This window comes from Molothrus aeneus, chromosome 3 (assembly GCF_037042795.1).
Source record: "Molothrus aeneus isolate 106 chromosome 3, BPBGC_Maene_1.0, whole genome shotgun sequence".
NCBI lineage: Eukaryota > Metazoa > Chordata > Aves > Passeriformes > Icteridae > Molothrus > Molothrus aeneus.
The window spans coordinates 2,116,953-2,134,859 of NC_089648.1; the positions used below are offsets into that span (position 1 = coordinate 2,116,953).

The window sequence follows — 17,907 nt, forward strand, 5'->3', positions numbered from 1 at the left end:
AAGCTCTTTACACTCCATGACTGCACTCCAGCTGCCTCTGGTCTAATGATGTTTTTTTCATCTGCCACACAGATTTTCATACACTGAGGTTACTGCTCAATTACATGTTGCTTGTGGAAAATTGAGAGGATGGCAGTTTATTGGAAATAAGTGTGAGGTAGAGTCTTACAGGGAGGGAAGTCACTCTTTGAAGCTTCGGTCGGCACTGGTTTATATAGGCCACACAAGAGAAGGTGTGGTGGGTCACCAGCTGACAGATGCTCAGAAGAAATCAAAAGTCGTGCTGGTTTTGGCACAAATATAAATGGGCAAAGCATCAACTAGAACAGGATTTTAGCCTTAATGGAAAGTTTTCCACTTCAAACAACCACAACAAGTAGGAAAAAGATCTTAAAAGTTATTCAGGACCAAAATAGTCATGAACAGCAACCATGTTGAGTTTGCAACCTACAGCATTTTCACACTTTTTCGATGCCCTCTCTGGGCAAAAGCACCCATTCCAATGAGTGGTGCTTCACTGCTTCAGCCTAGGCAAATGAGAGTTCCCAGTTCCACACAGTTATCCCACCCCTTTCCAGGCCCATTTGCAGCACGTATCTTCTGTGTCAACTGGAAATGCCCAGGTTGCCATGAGCAATCCACAGCCTCATCCCAAGAGAAAAAGCAGAATTCAAAGTGGGCAGCCCTTGAACAAGGGCACGAGCACTGCCCATATGCAGGGAAAAAGGATTTGGCTACTTCCCGTTTTGCTCAAAGAAGATTTATGGCTGATCATCATACAATAATGCTGGGTAAGGGTTATTAATCTTTCCAAACCCACTTCACATTGGTGACTAATTCAAACTTATTTGGTGCATAAATCACACACTACTAAAGCATTATGTTTTCCCTCCTCTTTGGCTGTAATTCTGAATCCTTGAGGGTGTTCTTTTATAAACCCCTAAGCTATTTACGTGACCCCAAACGTGCTGAGCTGAACTCTAATTTATAATCTCACTTCTTGCTCATGCAGCACTTTGCCCTTCCCCAGCACCTGGCTTTCAAGTGTCCTGCTTTGCAGTGCCCAGCCCTGCAAGGGGTTCTCAATAATAGAGCTCAAATCCAGCTCTAAAAGCAGCTCCCGTTAGTGCTACCTAGCACTCCAGAGCCCCCATGTCCTGCTGAACACAGAGATGAGATTAACTGCATGGTGGGACACACACAGGAAAACTCAGCAATATTTCTGAGCTTCGTCCTCGTGCAAAGAGTTTGGTTGTATTAAAAATGCAGTTATGGAGGGCATTTTTCTTCATGCTCTGGAGAGTGAAGTGTCCTCTGACAAACAGTGTACTGAAATGGAATTCTCCTCCTTCCCCCTTAGACGTGGCTGTTCCCTTTAACCCTGAAACAATCACAAAAGGAGAATGCTGCTCCCTGCATGTGTAGAACAAGAGTTTCATGTTTTCAGAATTAAGCTTTCCCATGAAGCCATGCAGATTGCTATTTTAACTCAGATCAACCTATGCTTAAACACTGCTGCCATGAGTGTGGTTGTTCTTCCAGCAGCAGTCAACTGCCACGCTCACAAACTCATAAGACTCAACATTTGGCTCCCTGTTAGGAGGCTGGCATTTATCATAAATACACAAGCTCTTCAGCTTCCTCTAGATCAGTGCTTGGGGTCCTTACCTCTGAGAGTACTGTTACAGTTCATCACTCTGATCTACACATAGGCTACAGTCATTGATCAATTCAGCCTATGACAAATTAATTCAAGGATTTTATATCACAGAAAATTACTCCACAGGCCCTGTCTACTATTAAAAAACCTGTATGCTTGACTTTCTTTTATGGTATTTGTCACGCCTTTGGTTCTATCTGAGCTTTGCCATTAGACCAAAAGGACACAAACATAAAATACTTTCTCCATACATTACAATCTTTCCAAGTTGTCCTAGACAAATCTAAGTGAGTTAAAACACATTCACAAAAGCAACTCCTGTGTGTAACACAGAGGGAAAAACCAGAAGGACAGCTATTTCCAGCAATTTCCATCCAGACAATGGCATCTACAGTTCTCTTTTTTCTACAGTAAAAAGACAAAGCCTGCCCAGCGTTTGAGAACTGGGAAGCCACCTGTAATGGGACAAGGGACATGTTGGTGTTCTGAACACTTCGAATGAGGAGCATTCAGGGAAGGTCTGGCTTTGGAGGCTCACTGTTATCTGTGGATAAGTATCTCCCAAAGCAAATCAATGCAATCATTCCTACTTCAATTGTCCAAGGTCATCTAGCACAGAATGAATGTTAATCCTCTGAAAGATCATTTGCACTCACACAAGATGTGCTCTCTACCCTAAAGAGAGTAATGTTCTCTTCAGAAAGATGTAAATTTGCGATTCACAGTATGAATCTAAATCTAACTTTCTAAGATACAGGAAAATAAAATAAAACCAATCATAAGTGTAAATTAAATAAGTTGCAACTTATCTGGACTGGCTTTTAAGGCATGTACCTAGAGATTTGCAGTGCAGAAATAACATTGCTCTGACATCACAAGTATGCACTTCTGTGCATTGAGAAAATCCTGCTGTTTATTTGGAACTTTTGAAGTCTAGTATCAATATAGCTTCTTAGTCCCCAGAGTGTCCTCAAGGTCTGAGAAGTGTATTTTTAACTTCCATGCTTACTGACATTCCATTCAGGCTGTTTGGCTGTTCTCCCCATCGGGGCTCCATCAGCCATCGCTCCGATTTCGGCACCACGGTGCTTATTTGCTTTACCCTTTCCTACATGCCTGCGTGAAGAGGGGTGGCCGGCTCTGGTGATGAATCCACCCTCACAGAACAGGGACAACTTAGGAGCTGAAGCTCTTTGAGGGCACGGTTCTAGTGCTCGGTTCAGGCAGCACTGCTGCTGGGGGTGGCTGTACCCACTGTGTTTACATCCCTCACTGCCCGCTCCATAACAGCCACAGGCTGCCCCTGATCCCCTTCCCCCTCACCTCCAGGATTCTGCCACGCTCAGGGCTCACCCTGAAGCACACCCATCACCACGGAAGTGGCACAAAGGAAAAAGCCCATGGGGGGACAGCATGAAGCAGTAGCTCAGTGCCAGCTGAACGCTGGCATCCACACATTGAATCCCCCTCAGAGATGTGATCCCACATAGCCCCAAGTGCACAAAGGCTGTTTGATTCCACTCCAAACAATTTTAGCTGTGTTCAGACAACAGACTTACTTAAAAGCTTCAATAATTCCTTTTAAAAAACCCTTTGCATCTGTGACATTCTTGCTGTATTTTTCAAATGATGTTACCAAAAAAGGGAACAAAAAAATTAATCAAGGAGTTTGTTGGTTGGAAAAGCCAGTAATTTTTAGCCTGAATTCAGAATATTTTAGAAAGCTTGTTATAAAACAGGGTGATGCAGGAAGAGGACATAAGTCTCTTCTCACTCCTGATTTACACTAATGATGGATTTCCAGGGTGCCATTAGGGAAGTGCAGGTTGTGTATGTCTAAGAAAATGTCACCATTTGTGTTAATAAGGCAAAGAAGATTCAGGGTTTGCAGGGCCTGGCATTTTATGCCACCATCAGAACCAGGAATGCAAGCAAGAAACAGCAGTCCTCAGAGATGGCACTGCTCAAGGTATGGAAAAGTACCAGACACAAGTAGGACCTGGTCTTGGGATGGGTGGCTAAACAAGGATAGACATGGTTTGGAGTTCAGCGCTGTCCAAGTCACTGCACATTGTCCTTACAGAGCAAAATGGAAAGGAGAAAAGTGAGCTGGACACACCAACCTAGTTGGCAAGAGCACAGGAATTCTATTTTTTTAGCTGCCATAAAGACCTACTGAAACAAGAGCTTCCCAAATCTCTGCAGGTATGTCTGTGACTTTTCCATCATCAGTAGCCTGCTGCTTAGGGAAGCAGAGCATTAGGCTTTCTTTAAAGGAGCCTTAAAAGCCCCTCTGTTCACTTTCAACTATTCATCACAGTCATTTGAAGTTCTCTTTTGCACCCCTCCTTCTTCTTACTCACATCTGGTGCTGCACGTACTACACTGCAACTATAAATAATGAAGGAATGATATGGAGATACTGGATGCTCTGTTCCAGAGTCCTCATAGCCAACCTACCAATAAAGTCCTTACATTTCACTACAATAAACACAGAAGAGAAGGGGTGGAGAGACAATGTTCCCCATTCTAGAATGCAGCTTTTAAATTGCACTTCATTAGCAGGGTCAGCAAACATGTAGGCTGAAAAATAAACTGCATGTTTGAAAAAGAGGATTTTCTCCCTCAGTGAGTACATGCACATTGAAAACTCCAGATAGAATAGACAAGAACTAGCAGAAGCATTTTAGGAAGGGCTGATCTCTGTCAATAGCTGGGCCTCCTGGCAAAATCTGGCATTTGCACCTCCTACATGCCAGAGACTGAAGTGAGAGAAGGCTGCTTTTAATGGCCTTTGTTTCAGATGTATGGTATGACAGAATGTTGTCCCAACACACAGCTTGTTAGGAGTTACACGGATCATGTCAGATCTCTGCACTGGGTGAGCATTTCCATGGCCATGTGACATTCTCTCTCTGTGTAAGCAGATCCTATTCCATGACTGATTCAAATACATGTAACTCCAAAAAAAGGCAGCAGTAGTGTAAGGCAGTAAAACATTTGGAGTGACTCCTGGCAGCAAGGCACTCAGAGGTTAAACTGGACTGCAGTGAAAGAAATCCCTGTTGAAGGGTTCATTTATTTACACTCCCATTAGAGGAGCCTACAACAACAGACATCAACAGAAACAAACCATTTTAGTACGTCCATTGAGCGAACATCCATCAGTGAACACGATCTGTGCCAGCATGTCTTAAGAGTGACAAGACATTATTATTGCAGTGCCAGAGGAGGAGGGGGCAGGGCACAGAACAAAAGGGAGTGCTGATCCCTGCCTTAACAATGAGCCCCTATTCTCTTGCACTGCACCCGAGCTCCGAGGCTTCAAACCCAACAATCTTTTTGCATTGGCCACTAGCAGCTCCTCTGTGGTTTGCCTCACAACTCCCGTTTCCTTCAAAGGAGCCTTGCCTTCCCCTCATGGCATCTCTGACTACTGTATCACCTCTGCTAAATAAATGACATCACCTCGCTCATCAGCCACACGCAGCTTTGCTCCTTCCCACTGTTTGAACTCACTGTTTATTTTTTTAAGCACCTAACCCTCTATTAATCCTCCAGACAGCACAAAGGATCCATTTGCCAGAGACAGCGATTAGAGCTGTGAGCACTGGGGCTTCCTGGGAAACACCTGTTTCCCTCAAATAACCTGAAGGAAAAAGCTCAGCAAGCAGGACAAACTGCTGGTGGAAATGGAGAAAAATGGGAGCACAGTCCTGGTGTGGTGAGAGCTGGAAAACTCCAGATGGTGGATGTCTTGCCTTCAGTGACCAGTGCAGAAACACACTCAGCATCTACAGTACCAAACTCATGTGCCTTTGACACTTGGTTGCTCCTGATCCACTGTGCCTCCCCTCTTCAAATCTGATGAGTGCAGAAATGTGTAAACTACTTAATGGAAATATTTTTTGCAATTATTTCCTTTATTACTTTTTTTCTTTGCTAGAATTTATATTTGAAGAGACCAACAGCATCTTAAAATTTGAAATATTTCAACCAGCTCTATTTCAGAAACATCATCAGTACCTTACCATCAACCTTACCGTTGTTCCAGGCTTTGCAGGTTTTTCTTCCAACAGCACCAAACATCTGAATTTTGAAATTTGAGCATTTTGAAAAATGAACATTTTGAGAGAGTATGAACAAGGACTTGAACTTTCATAATTATTTTGGTTAGTCATGTAAAGGTAACAGGCAGCCTTTGGAGACACAAACTCATATAGAAAGGGTCAGTAACTGGATAGCTGTTGGATTTACCTCCTTTGAAAACAAAGATAAGTGACAATATACAAGCAATACTGAGTGGCATAGCATGGCTGAGTCATTCTCTGGTTTATGAAATGAGAGAAAATTAGGTACCAAACAGGTTGTATAAGCACCACAGGCAGTAACTACAGCTGGAGGAAGGCCAGGCTACATTAGTAGCTGCCATTTGGTCTCCTTCAAGATCCCTGAAGAGCCAGTGCCTGATGAAGTCAGCAGAAAGGCTCCTGCCCATCCCAAGAGGTGCTGCACTAACCCAGCACAGCTGGTGAACAACAGCCCACAGAACAGGAGCAGGGCTGCTGTTGCAGCACACTGGGAGGCAGGCTGTGCTGACGCTCCCCAGAACCACAGCCAAGGCTAATCAATGGAATTGGTCCTCTTGAGTGCTTCTCAGCCTCTGAAATTAATGGGATTGTTCAAGGAATAATGCACCACGGAACCTGAATATTTATGGCAAATCCACCACAGTGATTTCTAATATACTGTGATCCAAGAATTCTGAATAAAACATCAAGAACTCCAAGAGAGATTTTCAACTGATATAAATCAGCTGTTCCCCCTTTCAAAGCTATGGAGCTGCAGCAATTTACAACTAACAAAACCACAGCTTACCATTTTCAAAATTAAAATAATTTTTGCAGTATTTACAGCTAAGAGCAGACCCAGACCCTTGCTTTTATTTTCTTATTGTAAAATAGTTCATTTCTTGTAAAATAATAGATAATTTCTGAGCCACAAAGTGCAAGGGTTTTTAACTTATCACCAAAATTAGGCATTGCAAGACATTATTTAGATGCCCATTGGTTTCTTGTAAGTTGCACTGCTTATACATTAGCAACTTCTTTAAGAAGGCCCCAGAGGAAATGAAGAATGTATTAGGTATGAAAATGTATACACAGGAATAATATGAAACACACATTTTATTTTCTAAACCCTTTTGGAACTGATGCTCTTAATACCACATAGAAACAAATACATATACATTCGTGTGTGTGTGTGTGTGATATATATGTAGGTGCACAGTTTTATCTATCCATATGTATTGTTCTAGTAACAGTCACCCTTTCATGGGGCTCATCAGTCACAGGTTTTACTCACCTGATGGGCAATTTGCCATCGGGCTGTCCCATCTGTCAGCACACCTTATCTGCCTTTCTTCAGATCCATACTTACAAGTAAGGGAAGGCTGGATATCTGTCTCCTCCTAAGCACAATAAAATTAAAGCTGTAATTAGCAGCCTGCCCTGGACACCAGGTTACATTCCACACTGCACAGAGGGCCTTGGGCAGGAGTGGCAGGTCCCCTGGGACAATGTAGGAGCCCAAAGGAGAAAGTCAGACCTGATGTGTGCAAACAAACGACAGCTGAACTTGTCCTTCCTTCAGGAACCTGAATTATAGACAGGAGCTCCTGCTTCGATGGCACTGAGATTCCCACAAGACATCTGGGTGGAAGAAATTAGGTTTCAGAAAAAGAACTCACAGTGATGATCTGACTATTGAGGCCTGTTTAAGTAAAAATTATCAATAGACATAAACCAATCAAAATACCATTACCTTTTTGAAAGAGAGGAGTTCAATAATTTGCAAAAACAATGCACGTATTAATTACAAATTCTTCAGATATTGTTAGCTCAGTGCGGCACTCAGGCGCGCCCTGGGGTGGGGCTGCTGGAGCCGGCTGTGGTCAGTGGGAGCAGCCCCTGCCTCCCCTCACAGCTTCGGAGAGCCCCCTCCGCTCCTCAGAGCTTCGGAGAGGAGCTCCCAGCCTCTCCTCACACTCTTCAGAGGGCTCCCTCTTCTTTTCACAGCTTCAGAGAACCCCGTCCTCCCCTCACGGCCGCGACCCTGCCCCGTCCCCCCTCCTCAGGCCGGGACCCTGCCCCGTCCCCCCCCCCTCAGGCCGGGACCCTGCCCCGTCCCCCCCCTCAGGCCGGGACCCTGCCCCGTCCTCCCCTCACGGCCGGGACCCTGCCCCGTCCCCCCCTCACGGCCGGGACCCTGCCCCGTCCCCCCCCTCAGGCCGGGACCCTGCCCCGTCCCCCCCCTCAGGCCGGGACCCTGCCCCGTCCCCCCCCTCAGGCCGGGACCCTGCCCCGTCCCCCCCTCACGGCCGGGACCCTGCCCCGTCCCCCCTCACGGCCGGGACCCTGCCCCGTCCCCCCCCTCAGGCCGGGACCCTGCCCCGTCCTCCTCTCACGGCCGGGACCCTGCCCCGTCCCCCCCCTCACGGCCGGGACCCTGCCCCGTCCTCCCCTCACGGCCGGGACCCTGCCCCGTCCTCCCCTCACGGCCGGGACCCTGCCCCGTCCCCCCCCTCACGGCCGGGACCCTGCCCCGTCCCCCCCTCACGGCCGCGGCCCTGCCCCGTCCTCCCCTCACGGCCTCAGGGAGGATCCCACTCCTCTCCTCGCAGCCTCTGAAGGATCCCACTTCCCTCCTCACAGTCCAGGGCAGCCCCTTCCTCCCCTCACAGCCTCAGGGAGGAGCCCCCCATCTCGCCTCACAGCCTCAGAGAAGACCTCCTCTCTTCACAAGGAGACCGATTCCCAAGCACCCAGATGGAGGTGCAGCAGCTCTGCTGTTCCAAAACACTGAGAAATAGGTCCTGAAGGTTTTCACGCAGCAGAGCTGACAAACCACCCCGTTCTATGTTAGCAGTGACAACCTGCACCTTGCCGCCCACCCTTCCCTCACAGACCCCGGCCAGGGGTTCTGAGGTGACTCCTGGCACCCAGCAGCCCAGGAACCACAACATCTTACACTTCTAGCTGACATTTGGGTTCAGTGGTGCCACTTCCCAGCCAAAGGGATCATCCATCTTAATTAACCAAACTCAAGTGAGCAGCTATGTCAATGAATTAGCAACATGCACATAATCCCATCACATGTATTCTTGGAGTATCTGCACCTTGGCTGACGGATTTCTCATTAACACAAATGTACTTTAGCCCTGCTTATAATTGAAACCTCGCTTCTGGCCAGCCACATGTCTGGCAGAGCCAGGAGAACTACTTTTTCCATGTTCATAAGCATCCCTGCCAGTCCTTGGTGTCACCACCTGATTAGATCTCTGGCACCGCGGGCTCTGCTTTGGCACGGAGGAGAGCATCGTCTCACTGTGCCTGCCTCAAAACGTGGCCTTGAGGGTGAAGGCAGAAGAGGGAGAACAGCAGATGTTCCATGTATCAAACTGACTTTTCTGCAGATCAGCTGGTTTTCCCTTGGTAGAAAGGCACCATTACCTAATTAGATCAATCAAGAACACAAAGTACTTGAAGCTACTGTTCCTTTCAAACCTTGCCTACATATTTGAGCAGCGAATGTGAAATGAAAAACCAGACACAAGTCCCTGGTTCCACCAATCCCTCCTTGAGCCAACAGAGCTCCTGAGATACACAGAGAATGTGTGAACATGACATGAGTTCACACCTTGGCCAAACCAGGACAAATGCTTGGGAGGCAAAAAAACCACCCCAGTACCCTTTTTAATGCTTTACTCTGAAACAGCTGTAGTGTTTTAATGTAAGCAAAATTATATATTCTTCCCTGTGCTCAGCCTCAGAAGCTGCCAAAGCATTTCTGCCAATCATTTCCAGGGGAGCCCAGCCTGCAGCAGCCCTCAGTGTGGATGATTTCAGCACGCATGGTAAAAGTTTAACAGCATTAGAGGCTGCCACAATGGAAATCGTTGGGCATCCCTGGTTTCACTTATAATAATGAAACTTGCTTGAAAGCTAGGAGCGTTTTGATGTAGTAGTTTTTACATAATAAAGACTGTTTTTTGTGAAACCAAATTGTTTTACAGCTGAATGTTTTAACTTTCCAAGTTAATCTTGACTCGTATGTTTTATTCTCACCATATCACTGTATTTCATTGTTTCAACTCATACATACGTTACACAAAAACAAATGTTAATACATACCATGTGTGCAGACTGTTACACCCCAGAGAGCTTACACTGTTACACTTCACAATATGATAATAGAAAATCACTGCTATCAAACATTGTATTTTCAAATTTCAGAATCAAAATGTTTTGACGCTTCCAAAGTAAAACTTCTCAGAATATTCCCTACACGGCGAGTGCCCAACACACGCCAACTTCATTGAGTGCCTGATCTCCTGATGGGGTGTGCAAACTCATTTTGAAACTTCAACTTTTGTTTTAATAGAGAAAGTTCTACTTTCCAACCAATTTTACCAATAGCATATAACACCTAAACAATAACTTTGAGACTCCAAAGTGCTTGAGTGAATAGGTCAGTGCCTGAGAAAATGGGGTATCCGCTCAATGAGAAAAAACTGGGATTTCTTCATCTAACATTCAAAATTCTGAGAGTTTTGCTCATTTTTCTTTAATACTGGACAGTTCTGGCCAGGAAAAAAAAAATTAGCAATGCTGCCATCATTTGCACCTGTGGTCCTGTCATTCATGCATACATTTTGCAGAGCTTAAGTCATTGAAGCTTTGCAACCTATGTAACTTGCTCATATGTAAAATCAGAGCAATCACAGCAGTAAACTGGAAAGATTTTGATGTTCTCTTGTTAAACACTAGCAAATCCCTCCCCATATATCTGTGGCCTTCCCCAAGGTTCACATCACTGACTCTATCCGAGTCTCCATTATCTAAGAAATAAGATTCATGGAACACAAACCATGACCACAAAACAGACCTGGAGCTTGTTATAGACATGCAGGGTTCAACTGAAAATCAAACATCCTCAGAGGAATAGCCAGAAACCTGCTTTTGAGAACCATGTCTGGAGGTCATATTGGCATGGAGGGAGACTGCTGGAGCTGACTGAGAGTGCCTTGGGGCAGAAATTCTCCTGGCTTTATCTTGTCATTCAGTTCCAAGGAGTTCTTAGATCCCTTCTACATGTACTCCTTTAATATTTTACAGACATCTCCCTTATGTAAATGTTCTCTGGACATTATGTGCCATTTATTTACAGCAGGTTATTCCATACACAGCTCCAACAGTGCCTGCTGGTAACATTCACTGCTGCTGCCAACAATTCTTGAACCAAGCCACTATCTGCATATTCTCCTTTGGGCTACTAGCAAGGTCCTTCAGTGCTCATTCTTCTGTTACTGCCACCCAGACAGTTCCTTTAGACTTTAAAACAAAATTAATAATCTGGGGGAAAATAAAAGCCATGTGGGACTGTTGTGCTGCTGGCAAGTATCATCCTAAATCCACTGCAGTCAGTGGGACAGATTTTGACATCCCGTAAATGGTCACAACAGTGCCAAGGAAACCAAAGCTCTTCTCCAGGCTCCAACCTACCAACACTCTACTTCCCTGCTCAATATCCTTATTTTTTAATCTAGTATCAAGAACTTGAGTTTATCAAATCCTCTGGGCTGGCAGCTATGGTTAACATGAGACTGTGGTCACCTTGGAACACAATCCCATGTGTTTGTACACACTTCCCTGGAGCTGCAGCTCCTCTCTCCTGCTTTTTAGCTGGACAAGAATTGTTTATTCTCAGCTGCATATGCTCCAACAACAGAGACAGAGATCTGCAGCTCTCCTGGACACCTGTGTCACATGGTTTCTCCCTTCCAGGCCAATAGCTCAATACTCAAACCTCAATTTCCAACATGATTGCTGCATATCCCCTTCTTTGTGTTTAAGGCTTTTCCATGGGCAGACTGTTATCCATTTCTGCTGGAGGACAGTTTATATCAGTGACTCCCTATGTATTGGGGTGGCAGGTGATGTCTTAACTTGCCATAAAGCTGCTGTTTCAGAAGGTTTAATAAACTCAACTGAACAACAACCTAAGAAAGGAAGTAAGAGATTAAACAGACTGGTATTTCTACCCCCTTCTGCTTCCTAAGAAAGACAAAATAAAAACCAAACAAGCAGTGGCCCAAACTAGAGTGTACACACAGCCCTCCCCATTAACTCGGTGTTTGTCTGTGTTACCTATGAACCAGCATGGTTTCAATTTAGAAATGCACGAGATTAATAAGAAGCTTTCAACTGCTATTTTAAAAATAGAAACTTCATGTTGAACATTTTAATAGCATTACATTTCAAAGCCAACAAGCTGCTGTACTGATTTTTTTTTCCAAAAACTTTATTGCCAGATGTAAGTATGTGTGATTAGTGATATTCTTTTTAAGTATGTGCAATTATTGATATTCTTTGTTTTCCCACAGATTTCTCTTTTCCTTATTAAACAACATATCTGTAGTTAAGCAGCTCTGTGAAAGTCTAGTGAGGTCTATGAGAAATCACTTGTCACCAGCACACAGATCCACCTTATCCAACTTCAGGCACTTGGCTAAACTGCTTAAACTAGGAGTTTCCCCATCCTGAATTCCCTTTATATTCAGTAGAAATTACTGAAGACATCTAGGGACAGGCTTCATGTAAAGCCTGTTTGGAGCAGGATTGCAGGAGTGCAGCCCTCAGCAGACACAGCTGCATGGCTCTGACCCAGCCAAGCACACAAGCATTTATCTGACTGCAGTGTGTGAGCAGACCTATCAAAGCCAAGGTAGCACACAGAGAATCACACTCCTGGACTGGAGGTTTGGGAGAGGTAAGCTGTGTTTTCATGCAGTTTCAAGGAAGCCTGACAGTCTCAACATTATTTACACACTAGTGCAGAATATCCTCCTACCAACAGCTGGGGCTTCTGGTAGCCAAAGGCAAACCATCTATTGTAATACTATTCTTCTGTTATAGGAAACAAACTCTTCCAGGCAGAATATTTTTTTTAAAAAAACAACCCAAGCAAAGGCACAAATTAAGCCCCAGAAATTAAATACTGAAATAATTTTTACAGCATAGAAAGATCAAACTGCAAACAAGCTGCAAAAGCCATTAGTAATTTAACATTCTATTATTCCTTTTTTTTTTCCAAAGTGTGATTCTTTTCTTCAAGCCAAGCATACTTTGCTGGGACCAAACCTTCACATTAGATTTCCTGTGCTGTGGACTTGATGAGATAAAGCAGTTTCTTAGGATCAACAAATCACTTCATTAAATAAGCCCATTGGTAAATATTCTCAACAGCAATTAACATCCTGGAGTCAGGAACTCATTTGGGGCTGCATTCCTCACTCAGGCAAGACCTCCCCTCTAACACCAGGACTGCAGGAGAAGGTCCTAACTTTGAAGGACAGAGAGAAACCATCCTGGCTCTCACCATTCCCTCCACATCAGCTAATTTGGTTCTTCTTATCAGGAAAAAGAAGCCAAAGGTTGGACAGAGATGCTTCCCCTCAGTTCTCAAGCCCTGTGAAGAATGGACTATGCAGTGGTTTTCCAGCTGTCTCCCAAGACCCTGGGGAAGCAGGAGACTTTTCAGTATTTCTTCTCAGCAGAGAGAACAGAATTGCTGCTGTCACCCAGAACCTGGGGTGCCCTGATTTGTGCAGGACCAGCAGTTTATGACAAAGGTATTGTCACTCCTGGGAGGTGGAGGAGGTAGAAATTCTATATTGGAAAAATTGGAATGGAAAAGGGTTTTTTCACACCCTCTCACCCCATGTAAGGCTCTGCCTGGAAGTGAAGCAGTGCATTGACTGGTAGGCTTTTAGTATTAAACCCCAGAGTCAGGCTGGTCCCTGATGAACAAAGATATAAAGCAGAAACTCGAGATGCATTAGAGAGGGTTACTTTGGGTTTTTCTCAGCAGATATTAAACAAGTACATCCCATTAAGATGCATTATAATTCTCTGTGTTTTGACAAGAATACACAGGCACCATTTTGAAATTAGAACAATAAAAGACAATGTGCAATATTCTTCAAAAAAACCAGCTTTAGTCCTGCTCTTGTTGAAATGAGCATTCTCATCTTGAGTAACCCGATACTACAATGCACTAAAAAGCACAATATGCTAGAACAGAAAATGAACAAAGTATCAGGAGGCAGCAATTTATGTTGAGTCAGCTTCAACTTACCCACTAAACTACTTCTGAATACTTTATGGGGCTCTAACCTTATAAACAAATCTGGGAATAACCATAAAGGTGCAGTTCTTTAAGGTATTTCCACCTTTGAAAAGACCCTCCATTTTTGTGGGGAAAATCTTCTCCTTGCCATTCAGAAAGAGCTAAATAAATGTGAGTATAAGAACTGATTATAAAAGGCCTACTGAACTGGAGTAACAATAATGCCTCAGTCTTGAAAACATAGAAAGTAAATGCAATTTTACATTAAAGATCTGAAAAAAAACTCAAGGCTAATATTTTCAGGGAAAAAAAACCCCTAACTTTGATCTCTCTTTCTTTCCAGGGGGGAGCCAATATCAACATGAGTGATTTTGTACTATATTCAGGAGTCTTTATGTGGGTTAATAATGTTAAAGTTATTCCACTGCTTTTTTCAAACTTTTCTGGAATCAGCTCCTTGGTGAAACAGGGCCCTATTGAAGACTCTTGAATTTGCATAGCATGTGCAAGACATTTAGATTTATATTCCATGTTAGGCTTGTGTGTTTAGAGTTTACTCAGGCATATGCAATTCATTGGCTGTATTGTTATCTTCACAATGAACAAGCACACTCACTTCATCTGCAAGAAATACAACTTCAAATGGAGAAAATTAAATTTCCATGAGAAAACGTGTTCCATGAAAATTTCCATCAATAAAGGCTTAGCTCAAATGCACTAAGGTCGAAATACTTTGATTTGGGCCTACCTGGGTACCGTGAGACTTATGTAGCAAAACTGTAAAGTCATTTGGAAATTATTATTTTGGAAGTGCTGCTGCAATGACAATTATTCACATTACAGTTCTCCCTAAAACCCTTTGGTGCTTGCTTATGATCCTGTTGTGTTTGGTGACGAATTTGCCCACAGAAAAGGACAGATTCTGCCTTGAAGAAATGCTGATGCTGAATCCAAAAAGCCATCTACAGAAATACACAGCCAGTGTTTGGTTTGAGATTTGTGAGACACCACAGCTCATGTCCCGTTTGCTGTGACCACCAGAGCGTGCTGGGGTGGTCTCCAAAGTGGGACCAGCATTGGGGTTACCCTGTGTGCCTGCCAGTGCCAAGCAGGAATTCTGGAACAGGGCTGCACAAAGAGGTGACAGAGGGAAGGGTTTGGCTGTGATGGCTGACAGGGAGAGGCACAGGGAGTGCTGCTCTCCCACCATGTAGGGCAGAGGGAGGCACAGCAGGGAGAAGATCCAGGAGAGCGAAGAACAACTTAGACTCAAGAAAAGCAGCATCTACAGTGAATCAATTTGGGCAAAAAAGAAGTTGAGCTATTAGAAAAGCTGGCCAAGGGGGGCTGTGAGGACAAAGAAATCCATCAGAGATGGAGGTTTGAAAAGTTGCAAGTGATTTTATGTGCAGATAGCTGGATCTAGACTTTCTTCTTGTATTCCCAGTTTCCTTCCCAAATCCCTGATCCTGCACCAGTACATTGAATGAAAGAGGATCAACCCAGCTACCGCAGAACACATGTGCTTTCTGCAGGGCAAGAGAAAGGAGCTCATGGATCACGAAGAACTGACTACTGTGTGCTTTTCATTTTCATTTCTTTCATTAAGAACTTAGTATTTGGTTTTTTACTGTTTCATTAAACCCTGAAACTTTCCTTTGGGCCATTGGTCTTTTCTCCTCATAGAGGTGGCCAATCTGGCTGTGGAGCTGATGGCCCAGAGGAGAATAAAGTGCATCTCTTCAGGCCATACAAGAGATGTGCATCACAGCATGCTCTGAAACTGCTGCTGTCTTTACTGAGGAACTGCATCCACCAAATCAGAAAACTGGATCAAAATGGGCATATTTAGGTATCTATGATAGATAGAACATCTGAATTTAAAAGAAGGTCAGTGCAACAGTTCTGAACTACTGCCACTTTGGATCCAAGTGAAACTTGCTCAGGAGCAATCACAGATTTTAATACCATGAGCATTTCAAATATTCAGCTCCCAGGGAGAAATCAGGCAGCAGCCTCGCCTCCAAAGCCACAGCCTCTTATCATTTATATAAATAGCAGTATTAAAGACCATGGAGGGCTTCCTGCTTCTTTATTTCCTGCAAAATCACCCCAGGTCTGTTATTTGCACATCAGTCACCTGCACCAAGCTGAGCAGTTCTTCAGAGAACACATGACCTGGTGATTATTTCCAAGTACCCAAAATAACCCACCACGTTTGAGGTAAGAAGCTGCCCCAACATTATCTGCAGGTGACATCACTGTGTAGGTGATAAAAAATCAAGTCCAACAAAAAAATTAATCCATACAAAAATGGAAAATTAAATCCAACAACTGTACCACAATAAGCCAAAATGTCTGGTTTGCCTTGGCTTAGTGACAGGTCAACAGTAAGGGGTAATTACAGACACCTAATAAAGAATATATAAAATATCAGCATCACTCCCACATCACAAAATGGTGACTGTCTCAGCTATGACTAACAGCTTACTGAAAATCATGTCTTTGAAGCATCCTTAGGGTCTTGGAATAGAAGACAGATGACAATCCCAAAATACATTCTATTTTCCTCCAAATCACTAAGAAGAAATCACACCCATCTAGACCCCCTGGCATATGACTCACCGCTATTGATCCAAAAGGAGATGCTGTCATGCAAAAATTCTATTTTTCCACTAGACCTGTTTTTTTTTTTTTTGTGATCTCTGCTGCCCTAAACTTCTGCAAATACAGCTACAGCAAAAAAAGTTCAAAGATTTTTTACAGAAAGAGATGGACTAGGCATGAGGAGAGGAAAACAGCAAAGGAGGAGAAAAATCATACAGTGGGACTCAGAAGGACAGGAGATATTGGAAGAAAATAACTAGAAAGACTACAAGAAGTGCATCTAAAATAAAATAACCAGGAACACAAGGAGTTAGTTGATGGTTATCACCTCTGTTGGAAAGAGTTCTGAGGAGGCCACCAAGATGAATAGTGGGATGGAGCCACTCTCCTATGAGGAAAGCCTGAGAGAATTGGGATTGCTCAGCCTGGAGAGAAGGCTGTGGGTCACCTAATTGTGGCCTTCAGCTCCTGAAGGGAGCCTACAGAAAAGATGGAGAAGGATTTTTTACAAGGACCTGAAGCTACAGGAAAAGGGGAATAGCCTGAAACTGAAAAAGAGTAGAGTTAGATTGGATATTAGGACTTGACTGTGAGATGGGGAGGCTCTGGCACAGGTTGCCCAGAGGAGCTGTGGCTCCCCCATGCCCAGAAATGTTCAAGGCCAGGCTGGATGGGGCTCTGAGCAACCTGGGACAGTGGAAGTTGTCCCTGCCCATGGCAATGGAGTTGGAATTAGATGATTTTAATGTCCCTTAGAAACCAAACCATTTTGTGATTCTGTGACAGGAAATTACAGGAAAATCCTATCCATATAGAATCAGTGTGAATTTTCCACTCAGTTCATTGGGGTTGGGATTCCTGCTTTTGAAAGCACCAATCCCAAAGTAAACTTAATGTTAATGAGAAGTAAATAAGAACATGCAGCAATGCAACCTGAACTGCTAATGAACTCAAAGTCATGCCCATAAAGGGTGGGTTCACTGCTCAAGTCCCAACAGCAGCTTTGCTTGGAGCCCTTACAGCAGAAAGGTCTGGGACAAAGCTGCTGGTGGTGTTGGGGCTCTCAGAGAAGACAACCTGACCCGGTTCCAAACATGCACAACACCAGCCATAAACACCCCATGCAGCAGAAGGCACTGCTGCAAAAGCTTTGTGTGCAGCACCACCAGTCCAGCCCCGTGCTGAGATCCAGGGACAGATGATAGCTGGTAACATTAGCTCCTATCTATCCAAGTAAATGAAGTGTGCCTGGGAACATTCCTGGGCATGGAGGCCAGCTGGCAGGAAACAGGGTGAGTCTCTGCCAGTGAACACCCTGACCCTCCACAACAGGCAGCCTGCACGCAATCTCTGCCATAAACACCCTGACCCTCCACAACAGGCAGCCTGCACGCAATCTCTGCCATAAACACCCTGACCCTCCACAACAGGCAGCCTGCAGGCAATCTCTG

At 44.3% G+C, this 17,907-nt stretch overlaps 1 protein-coding gene across 1 annotated transcript in view; it reads right to left on the minus strand.

Moving 5' to 3' along the window:
• The window catches only part of BMP2 (bone morphogenetic protein 2), a 200,569-nt gene extending 193,446 nt beyond the window's left edge, over positions 1–7,123 (minus strand). Inside the window, exon 1 of the mRNA XM_066546021.1 lies at positions 7,025–7,123. The gene's annotated coding sequence lies outside the window, so the exon portion shown is untranslated. The remainder of the gene's footprint in view (positions 1–7,024) is intronic.
• Positions 7,124–17,907: the final 10,784 nt, after the last annotated feature.